Below are 22517 nucleotides of genomic sequence, written 5' to 3'. Positions count from 1 at the left end.
CATGGTGCTTACGAAGAAATGCAGCATGGGGTGCCCTCGGTAATCCAGTTAGAAGGATGGCGGTGGTGGATGTGGGCTGGTGTTTGAAGGAAGTAAAAATGAGATAATAATACTAACAGTAAATGAGATCATAATACTAACAGTAAAGCTATCATTGAGATCTTACTACGATCCAGGCACTGTTTTAAATGCTCGATATGAATAGTTTTATTCGAGCTTTGTCATTCTCAGGGTGGGTGCTATGATGATACCCACGTCATAGGTGAGGAAGCTGAGGCAGAGCGCCCGCAGGGCAACACTGAGGTGGGGACTACGCGGAAGCTGGGGTAGGGTGCACAGCTCTGGAAGGAAAGAGGTCCTAGAAAACATCTGGTCTTGATGGTACCGGGGCCCGTCGGGGATATGCACTTGCCTCAAGCCACGAGGCATCCCAGGAGAGCTACAGGGCAGGTGTCGTTCAGCCCCCGGCTTCCTCGGTGTGCGAGAGGAGAGCATGGTGACCGGTCAGGTTGGAGCAGAGAATTTATGAAGGAATGGAGGAGCTCTCTATATAGACAGTGTGATCTGCCTGTGGCGGGCAATCACGAGTGACAGGATGCAGGCAGCGACTTGAGAGGATGGACCTGGTGGTTGACCAACCGTAGAGCAGGGGGTGCTGAGGGGGGGCTGGAGCACAGGTCTGAGACAGTGGCCACCTCACCTCCTCGGGCAGCGCTGGGCATGGGGGGTGTAAACAGGTGTAGGAAGATCACTCACCGGTCCCTGATGGGCCAACCAGAAGGAAACGAGTCTTCGCTTTTTTTTTTTTTTTAAGATTTTATTTATTTATTTGACAGAGAGAGAGACAGCCAGTGAGAGAGGGAACACAAGCAGGGGGAGTGGGAGAGGAAGAAGCAGGCTCACAGTGGAGGAGCCTGATTGTGGGGCTCGATCCCATAACGTCGGGATCACGCCCTGAGCTGAAGGCAGACGCTTAACCGCTGTGCCACCCAGGCGCCCCCGAGTCTTCACTTCTGATCAATTTGATGCAGCTAATTATCATTGCAGGAGGAAAAGAACAGGAAATGAACCTGAAGGATAGCAGTGAACATGAAAACAAAAATACAGCATCCACCAAATCAATCCGAATGCTCTGGCTTCGTGACTTGTCTGAGTCATTTTCTGGAGAACACGCTGGTGAGGACCAATGGCTCTATGCTGGTTTTTGGCATGACTTCCTGGAGGTTTCCATGATCTCGTGCTTCCCCCACCCAGCACTCGGGGGATACCTCGTGTGCTGCTTTCTGAAGGCAGCGCGAGAGGGTCTCAGTGTATAGATTAAGAGATCACACCGGCCTGGAGCTCCCAAAACCTACCTGCGGGTGGCCCCACCATCCATCACCTGGGAAGACCATCCTCAGGAAGGCTCTGCTTCCCAGCTGGAACAGACTGGTGCCTTTGGAGGAGACAAAAGCTGCCCTTTCTGGCTCCAAGAATTCTCCGCTTGGAAAGGAGATCTTTGGGAAGCTGTCCTTCCCCAGAGATCTCTCGGTGACATTGTTTAATTCTCCAGTTAAGTCCCAGAGGTAAGTATTAATAAAACCATTTGTGATGGGAAAATGAACACTAAAGAGGATTAAAGCAGGCCTCGGAGGGAAGCCAGCGCTCTGACGCAGGTGTGACCTCTGCCCTCCATGGCTGCACTTCCTGCTCTGGCGACTCCTCCCACAATATGCACGAGTAACAAATAACGGCTGTCCGTCTGCAGCTTAAACCGTGTGCAGCAGGACATTCTGGTCTGCGAGCACTGGTGCTGTCAGCCAAGGCGTACTTTAATGTGGGGATTGTTGTGTCCAGAGATGAAAAGGTGAGGCTCATTTGTGACAGTGAGTGGCATCAGCTTAAATACTGTTGAGTGCCATTTAGGGGAGGTACAACTCTTGGTTCTCAAACTCTTGTGCAAGAAGTATAAGAATATTTAGTTTTTGTTAACCTGATTTAATTTTCAATTCAAGTCACCCTGTCTCTGAGAGGGGCAGAAACTTAATAAGAGTCAATCAGCCCCTCAAATACCCCATGCCTATCCCATCCAGCAGTGTGGGGATGCTGAGGAAAGCCTGTGGTCCTCACTGCCCTCTTGTCTCGGGCCACCTGCCCAGTCCAGAGAAGCCGCTCTCACCATTGTCCTGTCTGATGCTCACACTGGTCTCTATGGGGAGCTTGGAAGCGTCTCTTTCCCAGCGCATGCCTCCTGCTGGCTCTGTTGTTACTTCCATGGACTCTATGGTTCACTTTTGCCTTATGCAAGAGGATGGAAGTCTCTGGAGGCCTGTCATGGGGTTGCTGACCCAGACTGCAGATCTCCATCTACGGACGCCCTCTCCGCATCTTGCCCTGCACCCCATCTCAGGCTCTGGGGAGCTCCGGCTCTCACAAATGCCTTCCTGGCCATGTGGGCTCCCAGGAGCCAACCTGAACTGTGCTCTCTACACTTTTCCCCTCCACCTTTCTTTCTTCTCTCTCCCTGCAAGCTATGAGGTTTTTACCTAGTGTGAGGATGTGTTAGGGCAGACGGCTGGGGAGAGAAGCCCACCTAGCCTCCAAACCTCCTACGTGTCTTGGCTTGCTGGTTTGTTCCTTCAAGGGAATACAGTTCTGGAACACATGGACAAGAAGACACTCAGAGATTCTGTCCTTTGAGAATTCTTTCCCCGAGAACGTGGTAAACACAGAACAGCACAGGTGGTTGAATGGGGTAAGAACAAAGGAAGGAAAGGAATTACCAGAAAAAAGAAATAGGACAATATTTAAAAAAATACTATCCTGCAATTGCCAAATATGATATTTGGGCCTATGATGTATGAGCGAGTGAAAGATGCGTGAAGGTTTTGTGGCAATGTGAAGTCGAGCTCTTTGGCCTTCCGGTCCGTAAGAAATTGATGCAGTGCATTGATTAGCTCAATTCCAAAAGAAATAGTTTCAGAAGGTGTACCAACCATGGATTTGTCCTGTCTCTAGAACACTTGTTTCAAAGCAATACCCACAGGGAGGGCCAGATTTTATTTTATGTTTTTAGTAAAATATTTGTTTATCTGAAATCTTTGAGGTTTGTGTGTCCATGAAACTCTGGGTCTGTACTAATTTGCATGCATTTCTATATGGAAGGTGAGCTGAATCTTTGGTTAGAATTATAAATTAGGTTTTGTATATATTTAAGTTTTATATGTATATTACATGTGGTGGTTCTTTTATTTTAAGAAGAATAATCAAGGGCATGCCAAAATCAGAGACAAAGCCCAGAAGTCACTCTGGTGGGACAGGAGATCTCTGCTGTTTGGGTGGACTTCCCTTAAACAGCTTTACCAACTCTTTCTAAGAAACTTGGTCATTTTCACAGAGAGGAAACTAAACTCCAGTCTAGCATCACTATAATAATCGAGTCCAGAAGGACCCCAGGCTCTTTTTGGAAAATCGTATGCATCAACCTATCAGAATTGAGCCAGATTTAGCAAAATCCCAACACAAACTTGTCTTCCTTTTCAGATCCTCTTTCTGCAAACTTCCTACAGCTTGCTGTATCTTCTCAGTTTATTTTTACTTGTGGATAAAATGCACCCGACCTAAGATTTACCATTTTTGCCCTTTGAAAGTGAACAATCCAATGGCATTTACTTCCTTGGTTGTGCTGGACCCATTTCAAGTGCTCGAGAGCCACCTGTGGCCGGTGGCTGCTGTGCCCGACGGGGCGGATGGGGGGCTCTGCGCGTAGGGCTGCGCTGGGTGACTCTGGGAGGACTCCTTCTCCTTCTTAGAACTGACGGAAACCCTGGGCAGGTGGTTGATACTGGAGAGAGACAGGGTGAAGGGTTTGGCAACACCCCTTCTTCTAATTTTCTAGGCTTATTGAGAAGCAAAGTCTCAATGACAATATCTTTAATGAGCTTAAACAAAATTCTGTCTTCGGAAAGAACTACTTTTTATTCACTTCTGCAGGATAAGAATCTTTTAAAATAACGTATTAATTTTGCAATTTACAAAAACAATGAAATTAGGCCTTTGATTTTAGCTTAAAGGAGATGCTGAAATAATCCACATTTTTCTTATGTTCTAATATGCGTTGTTAAACACTATTAATGATGTTATTCAATGTCTTTTACGTTTAAGTATTTGCTTCATAAATTAAGTGTAGAACTTCACATTAGGAAAAATGTTTGCTTTTTTGATGACTCTAATGTCCTTAGAAAATAAAAGGTTTCATTTTTTGCCAGGAAGCTCATATTCAGAATTCAGTTAAGTATCCAACCCCTGGCTGCTTGTATAATTAATTTACTCCCTTTACATTTTTCAGTTAACCGACTTCTTTCTTAAATACTTTTTTCAAAAATTTTCATGTGTGGGGCACCTGGGTGACTCAGTCAGTGAAGCATCTATCTGCCTTTGGCTTCGGTCATGATTTTGGGCTTCTGGGATCGGGCCTTGCATCGGGCTCCCTGCTCAGCGGGGAATCTGCTTCTCCCTCTGCCCCCAACTCGTGCTCTCTCTCTCGCTCGCTAATAAATAAATAAAATCTTCAAAAAATTCACATGTATACATATTTTGCGATTGTAAGCTCCCTGAAAATATTTTTGGAATTTAGACAAATTATGTTTAATAATGATGCATTAGTATTATTCCAGAATTATCTGTGAATTCTCAGAATTTTCTCATCTCTGTGATGAGCTTGCTGTGACTCATTGAAAGGAAGCATTTGCGTAGTTTTTGTATCATTTGGAAACTCAACGAGTATCAGCTTCTAGGATGTGATACAGTCTTGGTCCAAGACGCAAATGCAGTTACCATCAACCTTTCCTACCTTCGTCCCGCCTGTGGGGGGCGCTGGGATTTAGGCCACATGGCTGTGCTAGGGCGGCCAGGGACCGTACTCAGCTCGTGGGCTTTATTTGTCCATAGGCAAGTCTTCTGTTATCTTCTGTGCTTCTGTCGTTTTGGTTATTTCGAAATACTTCCCCTAAAAGTTTATGCGAGCCCCGCAGAGCTCCCCGTAATTTCGGGTTAGCCGGGAGTGTGTGCGTATGAGGTCCAGTGTGGGGGCAAGGCAAACACGCGGCACCTGGGTGTGAAAAACAGTAACCGATTTCGTGACGCTGGAGATACACGAGCCAACAAAATACATCACTAAAGTCCACCCTTTTTTGGGTGTCTATTAAACGCCAAGAACTATGACAAAAATGCTCATCGGTACAGTAAGATCCCTGTCCTCAAAAACTTGCTTTGCTGGAGGAAACAGATGTAATCTAACTCAGTCATTGATTCATGTGAGCAATGTTCAGGGAACACCTATTAGGTGCCAGGTGCTGTGATGGACCCTGAGAAAACACACACTTTGACCCTCAGGGAGCCCAGTGTAGACTGGGGAGCCACACAGAGTCCTGTCCTATCCGCGGTGTGCACAGTGCCCTGCAGGGTCACCCAGGGACGGGTACCAGCCTCGCCGTCACCCACCCGTTGATTGGGATGCTGCCACTTGTGGCTCGTTTTCTTCCATTTCCTGGCCCTGATACGAGCTGTTTTCTGAAGATGTCCTTTGTGATGAGGTTTCCAGACAAACGGAGATGGGGGAAAGTTGGCGGCCACCACAGCTCTGGGGACCTCAGGTTGGAACACAGCTCCTCCTGTGGGTTGGGATTCTAGGAAATCTTTCCAGGTTGGGACTGCAGCAGTATTTTCACACTAACAGAAGATAAATCTGTTTGAGGAAAGGAAATCTTTCATTCAACAGAACCCACAAACCCAACCCCTGTTCAGTGCGGTGCTGGGCTGCATGTTGATGGAGCCAAGCCAGTGCCCAGACTGGTCACCTTTAAGAAATGGCTGGAACTTGTTTGCAGCTGACCCACCATATTCACAGTCCCCCCTGCCCTTATAATGGGGTGCTCCCAGTGCCGTGGACTCCTGGGGGAGACTCGTTGTCAGAGCCTGAGTGTTTCTGCGTGTTTTCCTCCACCAACTTCTCTTAACACTGCTGATTTGAAGAGAGGGTCACCCTGCCTCGCTGGGTAGGGGCAGAGTCCATGGCGTGGGGTCCTGCGCCCCCCACCCCAGGATGGGCCTGTCGGGTGGGCTGCCGGGCTTGGCCACCGCTTGCGCAGCTCGAGGACTGGCCAGCCGGGTGGTGTCAGGGGTCCTGAAGGAGATATGGATGCCCGTCTGCTGCTTTTATGAGTTCTGCCGCTGCTGTTTGTGTTTGGTGAAAATATTGTAATATTGGGCTTTCTATGCAATGTATGCTGAGGCTTTTAAAATTATTTTGCAAAGAACGCCTGTAGCTGCGAACATGAAACAAAGGCAGCAAAGGCGGGCTGACCGCTCAGCACGGGCGCGGTTGCCCTTCTTCCTGCACCTGGACCTGCACCTGGACCTGCACCTGCGGGGCTCCTGTCCCGCAGCTGGCGGGAAGCTCCTGGAAACCTGAGTGCCCCTGTGCCTGGGTTCCCGAGGCTTCCGGCCACTTGTCTCTGGATTTTTGTTGGTTGCAGAGCAATTTTCTTAGCAGACGGAGTTAAAGAAGAGAAGCAATATGTCCGTGGCTGCTCCCGCTAGAAACGACCGGCACAAGGTGCGGTCGGCGCTCGCTGGGGCAAGCGGGCCGTGTTCCCACTGACTTAGTTGGAAACATCTCATTTAAACCCCTTCAGATCCTGGCTTGATTCTTCTGCCTGACTCTGTCTCCTTCCTTGGGAGGTCAGAACTCGGGTGAGTGGCTGCATGTTTTATAAGTTGATAACACTGTTGAGCCACTGGCTTGGGCGTTTGGAAGGGAATATTTCGTTCTCTCCCCATCTGCTGCTCCTCCACTGCTCGGCCTCCTAGAAGCTCCTGCCCGTGAGAGAACCAGCAGCCTCCCCTCCTCAAGGTGTCTGCCTTGCACCTCTCTGAGAATGAGATGGTGAGATCCGGAAATCCTGGCCTCTCTGCATGCTGGGGCGCTGCGTTTAGTGATTTGCACACGGGTCCTGAAACACCAAACCCGTATGAGGACCACACTGCATTTGCACTCAACTGTGCAGAAATTGGGCTGCACTGGGCAAGAGGCAGGGCGACTTGCTTACTTCCTGCCAAGGTGAGAACACTGACCTTGAGTTAGGTTTATTGGTTATTATTTCCAAAACTTTTCTGTTGAGAAGAATCGCCCGGGTGCCCGTGAGACCTACAGAGTCCTGCTCCCTGGCTAGGACAACAGCCTCCAGGGATGGCACCTGATGATTTGGGGTTTGGCGAGCAGCCCTGGCATTCCTGTCATCAGGGAAGCTTGGGAAGCCTGGGGCAAGCTTGCGGGGAACCCAAGCGAGCTTCTCTGACCCTTGTCCCTCGATTCCCAGGCTGAGCATGGAGAGCCAGGGGCACTTTTCTAATGGCCTCTGCCTTGGAAATTGTTGAGCTGGGGTGCATGTGTTCTGGCTGGAAGACCTAGTACTCCTCAAGCTGTCCTTTGGGACACGAGGCTGTAGGTATCGTAGACCCGGCATCACTACAGATGTTGGCTCAGCCTGACTGGCAAAGACCGTGACTCCCTGTCTCATTGGGTGTCTCCTGAGTAGTTCGGCTGTGATAACAGGCTCAGGGCAGGGGGAGGGCTTCTGAAGGCAAAGGGGATGGTGGGATCAGCAGTTGAGCACGTGGGACAAAGCTTCCCAGGATATTACAGGTGACACCTTTCCTGACAACAGCTCTCGTACTGATGTTTCAGGCTCTGGGCTGATGGGAGAAATGTCTACACTGCACAGACTTTCGGACGAAGGTTGGATGGTGGGGAACGCAACAAGGGATTATGAACCCCTCTCTTGGTCATGTGATCAATTGCCCATGATCTTTCCAGGCTCCCTGTTCATTCTTGGTTTCTCCATTTGTAAAATGCCCACCTACCTCCGGGGTAATTGAGAGGAGCCATTCACAGAATGATTTTAGAGCACTTTTCAAGGACAGACTGCTGGGGAATTGCTTCATAATAGTGAAAGTTTTCACTTGACTGGGTACTGAAAACAAAGGATTGACCTTCCAGAAAAGGAAAACTCTCCTAATTTATTACAAATAGAAACAAATACATCACTCGTTTGTAGCCGTTGGGTCATTGCTTGCAGCGGGTGGAGATTGGCACCGTGACATGATCGCAGACTCATCTCGCCAACTGCTCAAGTTGGAGCGAGTTTGGACACACTCCATCCAGGTCTCTTGAGGCCGTCATCCTATACGCTGAACCGGGGACTTGGTTTACAACGGGCACAGCCATGAACACCCCTGAGTTAACCTGAGGGGAACAAGCCCTCCAATGGCCATATTTTGCCATCGCCCTTCCTGGAGCTCTCACTCAGGATGGTGATAATCATTCCGCCATTTTGGAGGGATGTGCCCAAATGTCATAGAAAGGCCAGTGGTTTTTTGTGTTGGAATTAATTACTATCCTCCTCTTTGGATAGAAAGGAAGTATAGTCATTCCTTCCCTGTGGTCAAGACCTCTAGTAACTCAGTAAACTTGGGGGGGGGTGTATTGTCATTTTATGGCCGATAAAACTGAGGCCAGAATATCAAATAATTACGTAGGTGACACAGGATTATCAACACAGGAGCGTGACTAGAGGCTGAATGCCAGCTGACATTCTCCCCACTGAATTACGCTGCCTTAAGTAACTGCTTCTCCACGTTGTCTGGCCAAGTGTTTTTCTGGCCAAAAAAATAAATTAAATTTAGTCCCTAAGAGCGAGGCCAATGGGAAAGAACAAGTGGTCTCGTCTGGCTTTTTTGGGTTGAATCTTACATTAGAGGGGATATGCTTTCTTACTTGTTACTGTCAACGTGATAAATAAAAGTAGCCTATTGGCCACGAGCATCAGTAAGTAACTGGAATTGACATTTTATAATTATGAAAATTTAAAAATGTTCTGGTGGTAAGAGTGACACTGATAATATTGATGTGTCACGGTCTGAAGGCACTCACTTTAATGTTTATGTATCTCTAATACATAATAATAAGGTAAGTGGGCAAGCACGGGGTTCTCAGTATTTTTCTAATTTATATGATTAATAGACAAGTACTTCATTCAGTGGGACAAGGTGTTAGTTTATGGTGTTGCAGGGCTTCTTCTGTAAGCCCTTGCAGAGACCTCTTTAGTAAAGTTGTGATCTTTATTTCTAGATGACTTTCATTTTTCAAAAAATGGGAACATATCTCTAGTATGCTGCAAAGAAAAAAAAGTCTACCTAGCCCTTAGATTTTTTAAAAGAAGTTTTGCAAATAGATCACTCATCTAGTATAACTGCTGGCGTGCGTCATGCACACCTACTTGTGCCTTCGTCCTGGCTGGCGGAGGAGCGTGTTGCCTTCCCCACATGGCGCCACGGCCCCTCTCCGGTTCCGCTGTAGTCAACACTGATCTCAGTTCACACGGTGAGCCCTGGGCTGTTAGCAGGCTCGCTAAGGAGGCGGTCCACACAGTGCCATCCTGTAGTTTTTAGTGATTTTTTTTCAAAGTACTGATTGAAATGCTGCTCCCCCTTTTTGGGGTGGCCAGCATCCTTGCTCTTGGGGTGTGCAGAGTAAAGCACATCCCTGAACGGGGTTGCTGAGCTTCATTCTCGGCCAGAGTTAATTTAGACACGGACTCTCCCCCCTAAACAGACCTGGGCCCATATACAAGTCAAATCTGCTATTTTTCCTTGGGCAATGATTTATTCCCCTCTTAAATTGGCTGGACCAGTTAGTTTTTTATTTTTATTAAGTCACACTATTCTTAAATGAAACTATTGATTTAAAGTCAGCTTAGTGAGGATTTAATTTGTTTTCACGGGATTAGAGCAGGTAGCATGGGATAATTTTACAATAAAGAGGGACAGAAGCGTTCCTTCACACAACCCTCGCCTTTTTTTTCTTGCCAGGCTGCACAGACATTACAAATTTTCAAGTAAATTGTGGGAATACATTCATAAATCAGTCCTAATTCCTCTGCCTACTTAAGAGTGACTCAGAGGAGTGTTTTCCCGTGACCTTGTCCTGTTGTCCTCTCAGTGATGGTCCAAGGCTTGGTGCTGCGGCCACACGTGTGCCCATGTGCTCCTGCGGACACGTGGCATCGTCTCTCCATTCCTGCTATCCTGCGCCGTCCTCCCTGCGTGCCGCCTCTCTCTGTGCTCCTTCGAGGTCTTCTGTCTGTTGCACATGAAAGGGGTAGAGGAAGAAGGGCTTGGTGGGGGCTCCCTAGCACTCCCTCTTCCCCGCTCCATCCTTCTCCATTCCTCTGCTCTTGGCTCCCAGCAAGGTCTGCACATCTGTGAGTTCTGATGGCGGGAGGGCAAGGAGGGAAGGGCGATGTGAGCAGCCCTGGTGATAACCTTAAAAACCAACTGACCAAAACTATCCAAACAGAGCCAGCAAGGGTTTCTGTTGTTTGTTTTAAGAAGTACAGCCTTGTCACTGCCAGTCTGTTATCTCTGAACTTGGCTGTCACTATCCATTTCAAAAGGAGTCTTTTCTTTCTATTGAAATCAAATAGACTCAGAGCCATTTTCAGATTAATGGCCCTTGGTCTAGAGATTGCTAACCCATTTTGGTCAATCATTCTGAACATTTCCAGTTGTCCCCAGCCCCCTCCCACTGGAGTAGCTGGAATGAGTCTTGCCCAGCGGGAGACGACTAGGTCCATCTGCTGAACCCCCACTGCTACATCTGGTTGCCCGCTTTGTTTCCCCCCACACACACAGAGTGGCAGTGCACCCTTAACGCCCTTTCCTTGACCACGGTCTTGACTTCCCTGGGAAGCAGGAAGCCAGGGTGGCTTTTCTCTGGAAGCACGGGGGTCCAGGGTAGAACTGCATGCAGATCGGAGTTGTGGCTTTCAGGGATAGGGCGAAGGGAGATAGCAGGCTTACCCAGCAGACAGAGGCACCAGGGGTTTCGGGGGCTTTATGGGCTGTGGCGTTCTGTCGGACCACAAGAGCAGATGAGTGCCTGAGTCACGAGACAGGAGAAACCAGAGATACGGTGATGCCCAGAACGCGGGAGTGCAGCTGCGGATACACGCGGCCAAGTCAGCCTATAGGACAGGAGGAGGGCCTGTCGCTGCTGGGAACAAGCCACTGGAAGGCTGGTGCAGAGTGAGCTAAGGACCCAGCCCCCAGGAGATAACCCAAGGGTACAGAGCACAGCAGTCACTGTGGTGAGAGGAATCTGAGCTGGGCGAGGATTTATGTGGGGGGCTGAAGATGCAGAATAGCTAATGGGTTAAAATAAGACTTCAGTTGTTTTCTGAGTAGTCAGAGGCAAGTGTCTGCTTAAAGGTGTCACAGAGGCAGAAAGAAGCGACAGGAAATGCCCAGAGCTACAGTGTGGGGACAGCAGGAGTGGCTACAGAGATGGGAAAGCGCAAGGCCCAGGACTCTTTCCACCAGCATGGTTCCAAAGCATTCCAGCATCAGAAGGGGACCCCAAGCAATGGAAGATGTTCAAGAGAACACACATGAGGGAGGTCTCACGTGGAGACTGGGGATCTAACTGACTGTGCTTCCGAGAGGATGCCGACATCTTGTCAAGGAGAACATTATAATCCGCACCTCCCTCCCCCCCAAAAGAGCAGTTCGACAAATAAAGGGAAACGGGTCTCTGCACATATTAAGGAGTTGATCTGTACATGAGTTAATGGTTCGTTAAACTATTGGCTATACATAGGGCTTTCTTTTTAATTCTTCATAATCAGTTGATTCATTTTTGAAGTCCATAAACAGAGTGAGTCAAGAACTGGGAGAGCAGAGGTGCACCTGGGTGGCTCAGTTGGTTAAGTGTCCAACTCTCAGGTTTCAGTTCAGATCATGATCTCAGGGTTGTGGGATTGAGCCCTGTGTTGGGCTCCGAGCAGCATGTCGAGACTGCTTAAGATTCTCTCTCTCTCATTCTCCCTCTGCGTCTCCTCTAACCTCTAAAAAGAAAAAAAAAAAGAAAAGAAAACTGAGAAAGCAGAGCAAGCAACTAAATTGTCTATAGTAATTTTACCATCAAATTCACCAAATACCAAACACTTGACTTAATAACTAGGTAAGGGTCACCCCCATCCTCTTTATTAATCTCAGCCCTGAGCCCCCAGTTATCCGACCTGAGCCAGAACAGACCGTGTTCCTTGTGTGGACTTTGGAATTTCACACATGTTCATGAAGGGAAGGGAGACTGTTGTATTGAAGAATTCTCCGGACCAAGGCTGTCTGTTTGAGGAAGGCCCTGCAATTGGTCAATGAGTCTTTCTAATTAATTTACACACTAGAAAAATTTCAATACTCATGAGTCAGAGCAAAAAAATTGAGGGATTGATCTTCAAAATTAAAAGCTTTTGCCTTCAGAAGACACTGTTGAGAGGAGACGAGCCACACACTGGGAGAGAGTATCTTTAACACAAATATCTGATGGAATATTAGTATCTAGACTAGATTAGTCTCTCGTGGCTTCACAAGAAGAGAAACATCTCGATAGAAAACATGAGCAGATTTGAAGGAGCCTTCCTCAGACAAGATATACAGATAGCAAGTCAGCCCATGGCATCATCCACCATTAAGGAAATACACATTAAAATCATGGTGAGGCACGAGTACGCACCTGTTAAAACGGCCAGCAAAACGACAGCATCAGGTGCTGGCGAGGACGCGGAGCAACTGGAATTCTCATACCTCGCTGCCAGGAATGCAAAATGGCACCACTGCTCCGGAAAGCAATTTACTAGATCCTTATAAAACGAGACATACACTTATCCTCTTACCCACCCTCCCATCCCATGCCTACCTATTTATCTAAGAGAAATGGAAATATACGCCCACACAAAAATCTGTATATGTTGAATTTGAGAGGACAGAATACCCAACTTTGAGCAATGAATGGTCAGGGATTATATGCATGTGCACGTGGTTTTGTTCATAATTGCCAAAATCTAGAAACAAACCAAGTATTCATCAACTGGAAATACACAACTGTGGAATACCTGCCTAATAGCCCCAAAGATGAGAAGAACGCACTGCTCACGTGTACAGTCCATGGAAGCCTCTCCAATGGATTATTCTAAGTGAAAGGAGCCAAGTCCAAGAGGCAGCATACTCTGTGATTCTGTTTATTTGAAGCCTTGGGAAAGACAGACCTGTAGAGACATAAGCATGCTGGTGGTTGCTAGAGACCATGGTGTGGGGAGATTGGCTTCAAATGGGATTAAGGGGGACGGAAATGCTTCATGTCTTGGTTCTGGTGCATGCATTTATGATACCTCAATCAATCAGACTTAAAACCTGAAACAAAAGGAAACAAAGGGATCTTTTAATTTACCTTAGTAATTTTGTTAGCTCCACTCTTTGTGTGTGGTTAAGAAATGACTGATTTTGTGATAAATTTATACAGCTTCTTCCGAAATACATCTCTTCTAGTCAGAAGCGTGTTTCCTATTACCAATAAAACAATAGCCAACTTATTGAATGACTTCCATTAGACAGTACTCGCTGCTGTAAGTCTCGAGGGATATTTTCACCATTACTTTGCAAATTAAAAGAAGGAAGTCAATGTAATGGTTTTGACAAGACGCAGCCTTAAATAACTGGGAATTTTATAGAACATAGACTTGGTAAGGCCCGACACATTACAATCTGTGGGTTTATTGGCTTTTTTTCCCTTTTATCATCATTAAGTTTTTGAGATTTAACACGACTTTGTTCTGTGATTATTTTTGGAAATTTCCTTTTATCTATATAAATGACTTTAAACATGTTTTTAAAAAGAAGTGACACTGGGTGTAGAGTTTGCCATTTACAGAGTGCTTTCATATCCACTTGGTTTTCTCCAGCCGCTCCAGTGTTAGGCCCAGAACCTTCCTATACTAACTTTATAGAAGAGGACGCAGAAGCTTGAGGATACTAAGACTGTTCCCAGTTAATGAGCAGCAGGGCGAATGCTTGAACTCAGGCCCCTTCGGACCAAATCCCACGCACTCATCCCTCATTCTCTGTCCTCAAGGTTTTTAGTGAGTACAGACTCTCGGTGCAGGAGGTCTGAGGGGAAGGAGAAATGACCCTTACCCTAGATTATTTCACATGGAAATGACCATTTAGAGTAGCCTTACTCTGAGGTAAGCAAATGGAAGACCATCCTATTTGAATTTAAAGGTTAACTGGAGTTTATATGTCCGAGAAGAGATATAATGGAGGGTTGGTAATTAGATGAGTGAACAAAAGCAAAACCTGCGTGTGTCTGGTTCTTGGGGAGGTCATCAGACCACAAAGTGCTCATTGTCATCACGCGCACCTCCACAACTGTTACTGCCGTCAGGGGAAGAAGAAAGAAATCAAATAACCCAGGGCACTTTGTCCAGCTCTTCCAACAGAAAAGCTTCATAACACAGAGTGGCTATTATACCCCTTTCAGCTTCTCCGCACTGCTTTTATCAATAGGACGTGCTTCCCCATAAAGAGTATAAAGGCAACACACTGCATAGGCCTTTGTGAAGCCAGGTTTAGCGAGGGCAGTGCGGGACGCCAGGCAGACCCCCTCCCTCGGTCACGGCGTCGTCCCAGCCGAGGCACCTGCCAGGGGGACACCTGGGGATGGCCACCTTGGCCGCCCTGAAGAAAGGAAATAGATGCAGGTTGACCGGACCCAGAAATCGGGCAGAGGAACACGAGGAAACCAACTCGGATAAGATGAGCGATCAGAAACGATTCTCTGGCTTGTATCTGGGTCACGGGGTTTTCTGCATCTTCCAGTCTTGCTTTTTAGCTGGCCTACAGTTCTCTCCTCTCTCTCTCTCTCCCGCTCTCATTCTTAAGCAACAAAAGACGTTTTCTGTAAACTGAAGGAGGAAGTACAGTTGGCCCACTCTCTGGCTGATGTACCCATGTGTAACTGTAGGGTTTAATTTTGCTTTACATTAATCAAATAACAATAAAAGCCATAAAAACCCCACTAAGAGGCATTTTAACTTAAGACCCAGTGCTACCCACCCAGGGACTTTACCTATTGTCTTCTCCAGAGCCCCTGTAAAAGCAAGTAGATAGCAACAGAAAGAAAGAAAAATTGAACCACATTTTTTTTTTTTTTGCATAGAAAGGGAGAAAACATGTAATAAATTAAGGGTAGTGGGAGTGAAATCAGGCCAGAGGTAAACGACGTTTAATTGTGTGAGCGGCTCTCCCTTCTGGTCCCTGCCAGCTGCTGCTGTTACTGCTACCTTCCTGTTTTAAGATGGAAGCAATGATGGTAGACACGTGCAGACACACAAAAGAACCTATTTGGACTGGCATGTCAGCTCATCTTTATCAAATGTTGCACAGGTATATTTTGTTGCCATGCTTCATTACCCCAGAATGGCATGCCTGAAATGTTTGTCTCTTCTATAAACCCAATAGCTTTCCCAGCCAGGCACATCTGACAGCAATAGACGGGTGTTTCTTTCGCAGGCATGGGTTTGTAAAGGCCGGGCAATTAAGGAGAGAGAGAGGGGGAGAAGGGGGGGGAAGAGAGGGAGGAAGGGAGAGGGAGAGAGGGGGAGAGAGAGAGAGAGGAAGGGGGGAAGAGAAAGAAGGAGAGGAATTTATGTAAAAAATTAAATGTCCGTTCTGTGCACCTTTTCCACGTCCTGAATAAATAAAGAACACAGAGAGCTGCGTAATGAATCTGGACTGGGTTTTAGAAAGGGTCGTACCCGGGGATTGGGAAAAATCTTATGCAGACATCCAGGTGGTTGATTTAAAAGAAAAAGTTTTGAAAATAATTTACGTGGGGCAAAAGGAGATAGGGCGAGTGTTGGGGAGAAGGGCCACGATGGTCAGCACGATGACCCTCACCAGAAGTGAAATTTGGCCTCTCGCACACGTAAGACTCCTGCATCAAAATCCACCAGCTGCCTTCCAGTAGCCTACTGGAAAATCAATATTTTAGTCCTGTGTGATATAGATTAAGTTCTTGGGAATTAGAACTGGGTAGGCCTATATTTTATGTTTTCCCCCTTAGAGCAACTGTGGTAATGGCTTTTGCAAATCAGAGAAGGAGGCGTGAGGATCTGGCGAAGTGGCGGGGCATTCGATTTCCGGCCCTTCCTCTGGGGAGACGGTGCCCGTTGGATCCCACAGGCTCATGCGCAGCCCCACGGGAGGGCCCCAGGGCTGTGTCACTGGGTACAAACTCGGCGCTCCTGGCAGAACTGTTACTAACCAGGACCGTCACTTGCTCTGCGGAAAGAAAGAAAAACAGTAGCGGATGGGCAATTTCAGCATGGGGGTTCCCAGAGAAGCCGTAATGAGCCCTGTGTTCTTTTTGTAGTTGTTTTGTCTTCTCCAGGAATGACGGGATGCAGGCTGATGTCTGGACAGAAATTCGCAGAACCCTTCGCAGCTGAGGGGGCGTTAAGCTCCATAAGGTCTGACCCAAGACCGTCCAGCCAGGTGTGTGTTAGGTAAGTTCAGAATCTTTTCGATTTGAGAAAGGCGCCAGGGTGCGTGCGTATTTGGTACCCAGCAGCCTCTCGAGGAGTCAGGCCAGTGCTCCAGAATCAATTGTGTGAGTCAAATGCAGGAATCTTCCGTCTAAATGGGATAAATAGGTCAGCCCGTGGAGGGGAGGTCAGATTTTGCGGCCAAAGGAGCTATGAGTCTTTGCAGTGTTCAAACACTTCTGGATTGTGATTGCACGTAAGGGGTTGTAGCCTGTACTCTTAGTAGAGAAACCCCTCCGACGCTGCTAAAGTGCCTTGGCCTTTCGACACTGCTAACCCCAAAGAACGCGGCAGGCTCCCCACAGAGGGGACAGCGCACCGCAGTGGAGCAAAGCTGCCCTGCGCGGGACGTTTTCCCTACCAGCCTACGTGCCGTCATGCTAGCTGCACCCAAGTTACGGTGCAGGAGGAAGGCCTTTCTTCGTGGCGTGCGGAGGCGACCCTAAAGGGATGTTTTCTGTAGTCTCCAGACACGGTAAGCTTGCTTCCACTGCTGCGTTGATTTGTCCTTGGCCTGCCCTTCCCCAGGAGAGACACCTGCGCTCGTCCGTCCTCTGGCCGCGGGCATTCAGGGCTTGAGAGTGCGGACACTCCTTTCTTCCAGGTTCCTGAGGCCGGTCAGCCCCGCGCTTGTAAGTGACACTGCCCGAGCCCCGGACAACACGAGGGTCACTATCCCATGTTTGCCATCGACTTGTTTTATGTTCCATCCTGCCTGAGGCACAGTTTCCCATGGGTCTTCTGCTCTTTCCCTAGCAGTGTGCCCCCAAGGTCTGGTTCCTGTGGCCTCACATAGGTCGCATCGCCACTCTGGGCACGGCTTTCTCATCCATGAGCCCCCTCTGAGCTGTAGTGGCTTTTGGCTACTTTTCCACTCCAGAGAAAAAGGTATGTTATATTTTCCTTTTTCAAGAATTGAGAAATGCCGAGTGTGTGTGAGTGAGTGTGTGTATGTGTGTGTGTTGAATCCCCCTACAGTGGAAGAGAAACACATTTTTGTAATCTATGAACAGTTCCGGATGGTGGCCTAAGTTTAAATCCTGGGCTTTCCATTAAAACTTTGTAAAAGACTCTATTTACAGCCCATCAAAGAAACACACATCCCAGATCCTGGGACTGCACAGGCCACGAATGCTGTATCGCAGCAAATGCCTGACAGTTTTCCTTTTGGGAACATCACTAAATATGGCTTCACACAAAAGTGTCTCCAGAACTCTCTCCGTGGTCAGTTTCAGGGCTTCCTTAGGCTGAGTTAATTAAATGCTCACCAGAGGCAGAACAGTACCAGGAAAAACACAGGTAGCGAGTAGAGGGCCTTGTGCTAGATTCCAACGCTCAGAAAACCAACCCTGTTTGCTGACTTCATTTTCAAGTTGTCTGTATTCACAGGAAACGACGTGCGAAACCAGTGTGAGATCTTAAGAAGCCTTCCGAGGACGGTGGGGGAGATGGCGTGCCTGGGACCGAGCCCTCCAGCCCCACCTCGCACGTCCCCGCCCCGGCTTGCATGTGCGGGCTCTGCTCTCAGGTGACCTGTGCACTGACCCCGACCGCAAGCGCCCTGAGACGCCTTCTTTGCTCTCCTGGCGGCGTCCGCCCCCGCCCGGTCCCGCCCAGCGCCGACCACTTCTTCCCTTTCCCAGCAAGCCAGCCGTGTGAACTCCAAGGGGAGAAGAGGGGAAATAGAGTGCCTGTTATTTCATCCAGCAGAAAAAAGAAAGTCCTCGGAGGTGAATGATCGATATTATTATAAGCGAGGTGTAGCTCAGGGCAGGTGAGCGGTGTGTTAATGAGACGCCCCCTCCTGCTTCCTGACAGATGACTGTCATTGTTCAGGCGCGCGCCGGCGTGATTGATGGCTGGGTCATCCTGCCCTGCAGTTGGAGCGCAGGGTCTTCTTTCTTCCGTTGGTGTCTCTAATCCGCTGACCTGAGAATGACCCAGCAGAGGTGGAGCTGCAATTAACATGCCATCTTCTCTGGTTAAATTAAAAAAAGGGGGAGTGGGGGCAGAGGAAGGGAGGAAGAGAAAATCTGAAACAGAGACAATGTGCATCGCTCAACAGCAAAAACACGAATCCTGCAGCAAGTCCCCACGGTGTCTTAGGCTAATACGTTCCTAATAAAGATTGAAAACATATGTGAATGCTCACTTATGTCATGTCAGTTTAGGCCATGCGAAGAGACACTCTATGTCTTCTCTGAATGCAGGAGGGACGGTGACACGCCGTGCGCCCGCATCGCTGGGGTCCTCTTCTGGTCCTCTCCCTTCTGCACTCAACGCTGTTTATTTACTGAGAACCCATCCTTTGCCAGTCACTATTCTGCCTTCCCAAAAGTCTGTTTTAAAAAGTATTTTTATGCTGCACGTTGACTTCAAAACGTAGCAAATCGTAAAATATTGGAGCTGGAATATCCCAATAATTTCATTTCGCGTAGGAGTCTAGCATCCCAACCCTGTGAGGTTGTCTGACTTAGGCAGCTAGTTAATAACAAGTTTGCAGCAAAGCCTTCTAAATACTTCCTCTTGATTTTCTCTGGAAGATGGTCTTGAAATGGTCTCCCGCTCCCTCCCCAATTAGAGATGCTCTTTCGCTCACTTTCAGACAATAGTAACTGGTTTTTACTTATTTATTTTTGATATATATACCCTTTTTGGGCTATATAGTTTAACACTGTAATAATTGGCTGATTTGTATACTTCAGAAGTAAGGAGAATGTCATGATTTCATGATTTCATTAAACATCCTAAGACTTTTTATACCGTTGTGATAGAATCCTGACTGGGGGATCTGTCTAACATTGTGAAGGTGTTACCTGGCCTTTATGTGTTCCACCTCAGTCGTAATAGCAGAACATGACACTTGATTTTAGGAGGTGTGAAAGTGGCAGAGATGTCTATCAGAAAAACCACACCGTCTTTGTGCACTCAGGCAGATTGCAAGATAAACACTCCGAATGGATCCACTGGCTGCAAACTAGTAACAAGAATGGAGGAAGCAGTGTTACTATGATTCCGGATGAGCCTGTGTCCCCCCACTTGTAAGAGAAAGATGATGTTAGTGGCACGTTATGGTAGGCTTACCATAATCATATGAATCATTGACCTGCCTCTAAGCTGACCCATATGGGCAGTTACACATTACGTGGTAAATTTGGCGACAGTGCAATTTACCAGATCCCACGCCTTTGGAGATGAGAATTACTCAAAGTGAACACGGCAGAGTCCGCGTCGTTGGGTCTGTGTGTGATTGGATCTTTAGATCTTGCATACAGTTATTTTGGATTTTCTGAGACAGTTCTGAATTCAAGTAATTTAAAATTTTTCTGGTAAAGTGATTCACTAACTGTATAATGAAATGATGAATATTTATAAATTAGTTCATCAATCAGAAAAAAATTCCGTTGTTAGACTTAGTATTCCAAGATTTGGTTCAGAAATGGTCATGTTAATTCTGTAACAAATTGCCAAAGTGTATTATCCTCAGTAGGGAAGTTGTCAAGATTCTATTGGTATCTGAGAATCATTTATGATTGGGACTTCCAATGAGATCTAAGGAGGTTCTCGTTTGCCTCGATTTCGGGAAGCATTTAACACATGTTTGTTGGTATCTCCTGTGTCTCAGGCACGGTTTATCCACATCTACAATTAGCTACGTGGGAAGTCTACCTGACCTAAGCAAAGACAGGTAAGAGCCGGCCAGAATGAGGTGCTTGCATTTCTGTGCGTTGCAGCTAATGAGCGGTGGGCCCCAGGCCAGAAAACTTGGATGTGTAGGCCCCCTTTCTTCCTGATCTGCGGGCACCTTCTCCGTAATATTGGGGAGTGGAGGAAGATCTGTCGAATCTCTCCCACATTCCATAATTCTGCCCTGTGCACCCCTCTGCCCTACATCAAAGGGCCGTAAGAAAGAATTTGTAATTAATGAGCTACTGAGGGATATTTTGTCCCTTCTGGATTAGAAATACAATCAAAGTTACCAACATTCAAATTTGTAGTGAATGTTGGGCACGAGAGTGAAACTCACAGGGTATGTAATCTATTTATGTTTGGGCTGGAAGCTGACTTTTTTCATTTCTGGGACAAGCCACTTAATCACATTTGGGTTGAAAAGCGTGGACCAGTGAGGAGAGGACCCACTCAGTAACAATGAGCGCACAGGCTGTCTTCCTGACGGTGTGGCCTTGCATGTGCCCGCTGATCCTTGATGCATAGACTCAGAGGAGAAACCTCAGATATGAGAGAATGAATCTGTCAGATCCATTTTTCTTCTTTTTCTTGAGGGTGAATTTATTTTTCATGTTTTGAAAGGAGTGTGTGACCATGTTGCGACAAAGTCCTTTTTCCCCTGGAATCATATTTCCATTTTCATTTCTAACAAAGCACATATCTGGGTCTCAGTATCTCATTGGTTCATCTCTCTCTGTCCTAACAATCCTTTGCATTTCAGACTTGATGCCAAAGGAGGAAATGTTGTGAATGCAGCTCATAATGATGATGGATTACAACGTGAGGAATCGTGGCCAGCGAGTTGGCCAAATTACCCGAGCCTGCCGTGGTGCTGACTTGGGTCTGAATTACGGAGAAGATGAATTTTGGAATCTTTTCTGCTCCTAGGACAATGAATAAGCTTTGTTAGTAGACTATAGAAACATTGTAGGAAACAGTGGTTGTGTAGAATTAGAAATATAGCAAAGTGGGGGCTGGCGAGATTTGGGCTGGCGTCCGAGAGACCAGACGCACGCACAGACACAGGAGGGAGGTGGGGGAGGCAGGCGGCCCTTGTGGGGCCCTTCCCGCAGACTCTGCCAGGCACTCAGCCCCCCGTCCTCCGTGCCAGCATCCTTGACCTCTGCCTGAGGGGATGCCTGGCCCTGCAGAGACCACAGACTACCATCGGCTCAGCTCTCAGGGACACCAGACGACTCTGTTTTCCCTCCCGGATAATAGCCTTTTTCATGACGCTCCTTGCACCTTTAAACCCGGTCAATCTGCTGAAGACTGTGCGTCCCTTACAACCGCTCTTTCAACAAACAACTGCTTACACAGAGACAGTCGGACGCCCTGAAGTGCACCTTCGAATATTTGAGCTGCGTCCATCTTGTCTCTGACCACCTTGCCATGGAGGCCTCCCTTCTACGTGTGCCCTACATCAGCTCCCCTCACTCCTGGGGGTCCTTCCACAAGCTGTCCTCTCCAACTGTGCTTCTGTTTTGTCTCCCTTCGATGGCTCCTTCCTCTCGCCATTTTCTCAAATTCTTTCCTCCTATCAAACCCCGTGTTGGCCACACTTTTGCCCTGTTCTCTCCCCTCATTCCTCAACTCACTGCCTATGGGCCCTCGCCACCCCCGCCCCAACCCCAAACCATACGGGACATGACTTTCCAATGACTCTTTCCCAACAGGACATCTCTGAAGAGCCTGCTGCTGTTGACCGCCTCAGGTGGGCTTCCTGGGGATCTAGCCAGTGTTTACCCAACGTGATCTACGTGCCAGGCATTGGGCTAGGTCCAGAAAACAAGAGCAAGAAACTCACAGTCCATCCTCAAGCGGTTTATTGTTTAGCAGCTGGATTCTGACAACAAGTCGAGAAATCATAATACAGTCTCATGGGGCTGTGCTGGTGGCGACGACCGCGCGTGACAGAAGAGCCATTCATCATGGGGACTGTGCTGAGCGTGGCTCCCCCTCGCTTGGGTCTTCACTGATTTCTTTCAACTATGTTTTAAAGTTGTTCAGTTCGTGGGTCCTGTATATGTTTTGTTAAGTTTATATCTATGCATTTCATTTTTTTTGGATTGATTGTGAATGGTATTGTGTTTCCGACTTTGATTTCCCCTAACTGTGAATATATCCAAATGTAATGAACTTCCCTGTGTTGATCTTCTTCCTGCAAACTTGCTGAATTCAACTTTTACAATATTTCCTATGGATTCTTTGGGATGTTGTAGAAATAATGAAGGAAATACTATCATCTGCAAGTAGGGATAGTTTTGTTTCTTCCTTTCTATTCTGTATGTTTTGTATTGGTGGTTTTCT

General features: G+C 47.4%; 1 long non-coding RNA gene across 3 annotated transcripts; it reads left to right on the top strand.

Annotated features, from left to right (window-relative positions):
* Positions 1-945: 945 nt before the first annotated feature.
* On the top strand, positions 946-22420 carry LOC105240477. Of its 3 annotated transcripts, XR_004620348.1 has the most exons (5): positions 946-1565; positions 16325-17366; positions 17868-18208; positions 20104-20166; positions 20929-22420. It is a non-coding gene; the product is annotated as an uncharacterized LOC105240477 (long non-coding RNA). The 3 variants fall into 3 exon arrangements; XR_002143989.2 differs by lacking the exon at positions 946-1565 and having other exon boundaries at positions 15568-17366; positions 17868-18006; XR_004620347.1 differs by lacking the exon at positions 946-1565 and having other exon boundaries at positions 15568-17366.
* Positions 22421-22517: the final 97 nt, after the last annotated feature.

The sequence above is a fragment of the Ailuropoda melanoleuca genome, chromosome 14, assembly GCF_002007445.2.
Source record: "Ailuropoda melanoleuca isolate Jingjing chromosome 14, ASM200744v2, whole genome shotgun sequence".
Classification (NCBI taxonomy): domain Eukaryota; kingdom Metazoa; phylum Chordata; class Mammalia; order Carnivora; family Ursidae; genus Ailuropoda; species Ailuropoda melanoleuca.
Note: the sequence above shows the minus strand (reverse complement) of the source record. Positions and strands in the feature narration are given on the sequence as shown.